The sequence below is a fragment of the Lipotes vexillifer genome, unplaced genomic scaffold, assembly GCF_000442215.2.
Source record: "Lipotes vexillifer unplaced genomic scaffold, Lipotes_vexillifer_v1.1 scaffold147, whole genome shotgun sequence".
In the NCBI taxonomy this organism is placed as follows: Eukaryota; Metazoa; Chordata; class Mammalia; order Artiodactyla; family Lipotidae; genus Lipotes; species Lipotes vexillifer.
Window position 1 is genome coordinate 3,002,586 of NW_006778796.1, and position 4,733 is coordinate 3,007,318.

General features: G+C 36.2%; 1 non-coding gene across 1 annotated transcript; it reads left to right on the forward strand.

Annotated features, from left to right (window-relative positions):
• The first annotated feature begins 106 nt into the window (after nucleotides 1-106).
• TRNAE-UUC (transfer RNA glutamic acid (anticodon UUC)) lies at nucleotides 107-178 on the forward strand. Its single transcript has one exon. It is a non-coding gene; the product is annotated as a tRNA-Glu (tRNA).
• The last annotated feature ends 4,555 nt before the right edge of the window (nucleotides 179-4,733 follow it).

Consider the following 4,733-nt stretch of genomic DNA (forward strand, 5'->3'; position numbering starts at 1 on the left):
GACGGGGGCACGAACCCGTGTTCCCTGCATCGGCAGGCGGACTCTCAACCACCGCGCCACCAGGGAAGCCCCAAGAATTAGTTTTTTAAAGTTAGCAGATGGGGCTTCCCTGGTGGTCCAGTGGTTAGGACTCGGCACTTTCACTGCTGTGGCCCGGGTTCAATCCCTGGTCGTGGAACTAAGATCCCGCAAGCTGTGGGGCGCGGCCACAAAAAAAAAGGCTTAAAAAGTTAGCAGAAACTTTGTTGGGGTGCAAGAGGTGAGCAGCGTTCTCTTTACCTAATCAGGACATAAAATTAAAAGAGGTTAAAACAGTAAGGCCATTTGTTAAACACTTAAAAATTGAATTACTATATGATTCAGCAATTCCAATTCGGGGTATATACCCCTCAAAAACTGAAAGCAGAGACTCAAGGAGATATTTATACATCTATGTTCATAGCAGCACTATTCACAATAGCCAAAGGCTGAAAGCAACCTAAGTATCTACTGAAAGATAAATGGGTAAACAAAATGACACCTGCTCCAACATGGATGAACTTTGAGGATATTATGCTAAGTGAAATAAGACAGTCACAAAAGAACAAATGCTGTATGATTCCACTTGGGTGAGGTATCTAGGTAGTCAAACTTGTGGAGACAGAAGATAGAATGGTAGTTGCCAGCGGCTGGGGAAAGGAGAGAATGGAGATATTTTGTTTAACAGGTACAGAGTTTCAGTTTTGCAAGATGAAGGGTTCTGGAGATGGATGGTGGCTATGGTAGCACAACAATGTGAATACCACTGATCTGTGCACTTAAAAATGATACAATGTTAAATTTTATGTTATGTGTATTTTACAAAATTTTTTTTAAATTAAAGCATGTTTTAAAACATTTATACAAGGGTGTGAAATATCCAATGGAATAACAGTAGGGTGTCTTTGGAGCCAGATTTGTCTTATAAGGGTTCAAGCTCAAACCAGCAGCGGAAGAAATTATAGACTTCTCTTTATTCAATTCAGGCAGAAAAATCAATTAATAGGATGACTTGTACCCAGGATTACAGACTATAGGACTAACCCCTTTGTAGCACATGAAGCTTCTATTGTCATGGAGACCACAAACAAGGACTCAACACATCTGTCAGTATTGTAATAAGAATTACCCTGTAGCTCTATAATCCTAGGTTTTGTGTTCTGGCCAGAATTCTCTGGTTCTATGTTGATAGCCACAACTTTCATGAAAAATAAAATTGTTCACGAGTGGATAAGTGTCTTTTAACTCTGAGAGATCTTGTTTTAATAAGTACATTTATTAAGTAAATCCCAACCTTGTTAATAATTTTGTGCAAAACTTAATCTGCAGATTTGGTATTTAAACTATTTGTAAAATTAGATAAATATCTTTTAAGAGTCAGCCTTGTGATTGAATATGTAATTGTGGATATATAATTAAATATGCAAAATATGTAATTAAGTTAATTGATTTCAGCTTTCTAATTTCGAATTGAAAGGTATAGGATCATCTAATTACATTTGTAAACATTCTAGAAATGATTAAGAGTATGTGGTTCAATATATCTATAAATTTTAGTTGTTAGATAGATCAGAGTTCAGTACCTGGAAAGTTTTACTTGTTAGGTTAAATATTTGAAGTGTTTATAAATGAAAGTTGAATATATTGAATTTATACAGTTTTATTCTCTATTTTTTTATTGAAGTATAGTTGATTTATGATGTGTTAATTTCTGCTGTACAGCAAAGTGACTCAGCTATACACATATAAACATTCTTTTTCTGTATTCTTTTCCATTATGGCGTATCTCAGGAGATTGGATATAGTTCCCTGTGCTATACGTTAGGACCTTGTTGTTTTTCCATTCTAAATGTAATAGTTTATACCTACCAGCCCCAAACCCCCAGTCCAGCACTCTCCTTCCCCTTCTCCCCCTGGGCAACCACAAGTCTGATCTCTATGTCTGTGAGTCTGTTTCTCTTTTGTAGATAGGTTCATTTGTGCCATATTTTAGATTCCACATATAAGTGATATCATATGGTATTTGTCTTTCTTTTTCTGACTTACTTCACTTAGCATGTTAATCTTTAGTTGCATGAATACAGTTTTAAAGGTTGAAGGAAATTAAACCAATGAACTGTGAAAATGGACTGATTACTAAAGTTGTTTATTCTTTTCTATCTAAGTTGATTGAACATTGATCAAAAGCCCCCTTAAAAATGATTACATATAAAATACATATAAAATATAAATGAATATCAAAAAGCTTAAGAAAAACAAGATTTTGAGTTTAATGCTTTAATAAACTTAGTAGCAATTTAAAAGACTAAGGAAACAGAATCTTTTCTGTGCCCAAAAACTGCTTTAAAACCACCAAAAATCTCCTATTAGTACTCCTAGATCATCTTAGATATTCTGCCTATTTGAAAAGATCAGAAGTAGATTCCAAAAACTTGTTTCATGAAGTTATACGGCCTTCAACCACTACATCATTCCCCTCGTGGTTGAGTAGCCAGGACAAATTCAAAGGCTTGAGGCAAAAGTAGGGTCCTCAATAGGCCTGCTTGAGAGGACGCTGGGTCTAGAGAAGGTCTGAGAAATTAGTTGTCTATGCAAAGCTGGGTAACCAAGTGTGTAGTATGAAGGGGCTGAAAGCCAGAAATCAATTATGTAAATCATAGTTGAGGAATGGATAAAATATCAGTGTTAGAGCTTGCAGTGGGGTAGAAGCCAGGCAGAAGAACCAGAAGGCTAAAAGCAGACAAGAAGCTTCTTGAGAGCAAAGAAAACATTATTCTTATTCACCGCTGTGTCCACGGGCCTTCCAGGGCCTAGCATGGTTTCAAGCATAAAGTAGGTGCTCAAATATCTATTGAAGAAATGAAAGACAAGATAACAAGGCTTAAAAAGGATCTGGTAGACAAAAACTAATGGAGAGGGGAAAGTAAACTGAATGTCACTTGTACAAAGACTTTAATAACGAAAGGAATGAACATTCTGCCCATTGTTGTGCCTTTCGATGTGGTCCGCATTGATTCAACAGGTGACTGATAATATCAGGATGATTGAGAGGGTTTGTGGGCAGAAGCTTCTTCTGGTAACAGATAATACCTCTAAACTAAAAGCAAGTCATCAGTGAGGATCTCAAAGACCTTCAGCATGCCTGATTTCTGGAATGGATAGGGATTACCATTCCCATAGACCAGTATTTCTTGGGGTGTGCTCTGTATACCATAAATCCTGTAGGATGGTAATAGGTGTAACTTGAAAAAAAAAAATCCATACAGGATTGCCTGTTAAGTAATTCCCAAGCCTAAATTATTCCACCTAAATTAACTAACTTTTCAAAACTCCTTGGATGAACCTATATCAAAGCTAAAAGAAAAAACAAACAAAAAACCCCCCCAAAACCCCAAGCAAACAAATAAACAAAGCAACCAGATATGAACAGATACTACCCTTTGCCAAAAAAGAGGTGGGGGGGTTCTCTCATCAAATAAGTTTAAGAAGTGTTAGGCTAAACGAAAATAAACGCAATGTTTTTTCTCTTTGCAGGACTTATCAGAATCAATAATATTTTTATGTTCATTGTGAATTTTGAAGGGAAGTGTGCCATTTTGACCCTTTAACCCAGAGTAGCTCTAGGAAATAATGCTTCATGGAACCTCCTTAGACCACCTCAGGTCTGAAAAACAATCAGCAAGCAATTCTTCATGGGATCGTGAAATTTGGCTTTGTGGGAGGTCAATATGTTTTCAATGTTTTAGTTCATTTGATTCCATTGTTGGCAATATTTTCCCTTCAAACAGAGCTATGATATGCAACTATGCAACTTCATGCCAACTTTTAAGAACTGTACAAACACAGGCAAAGTTTGCATGCTACTTTCACAGTTTTCAAAGAACTTTCCGTCATTTGTTTAAGCCCCTCCAGTATTCCTGTGAAACAGTCATGGCACACGTGTCTATTAGAAGCAGAAAGACCAGAGATGTGACATCTTATGCACAAGTCATGGCTCAGTTCTATTTCTTTTTTTTCTTTTTTTTAGTTCTATTTCTTGATTTAGAGGCCAGGTTGCACAATTTTTTTTTTTTTGCATGATTTATTTTTGAGATGAGTTTGTCTGTTATCAGCTGAGCAAATGTTTATTCTCTTCCCTCTTCAAGTGTAGTATAAAAGAAACCATGATGACACAACTGAAATGCAGATTTGAAGAATTAAATATATATACTTGAATTTTTTTTCCACAGGCAGAACCAGTTATGATAGTGATCAACCCAGCAGCTTCCATTAGAATCTTCTTCAAATGAGGTGATATCTCATCCAGAATATGCAAAGTAATCTTTCTCCCACTTATGTGTGCTTCGTTTTCTAAATAAACCTTCTCAAGTTTCATCAATCACACGATCAATCAATTAAAATGGTTTCCCTTTCTTGGGTATTGCACTAGCCAGCTGATTCAGCAAAAATGCATCTCAACATGATTTAAATATTTTCTGCATAATTTCTTTTTCTTAAGTTTGGGTGAAATGTCAAAAAGATTGGTCTTTGCTGACACAGGTTGTCAAAGTCAGAACTAAAAACTATCCTCAATTCTTGATTCTTCAGGTGACCAAATCTAAGCCACTCACCAAAATCTTTTTGCATAATGGATATTACAGGAAATCTTTCATTCCTGAAGTTCCCCACAAATAAGTTGACAGTTCCATGCTTAGAGCACTTAAAGAATTCTAAAG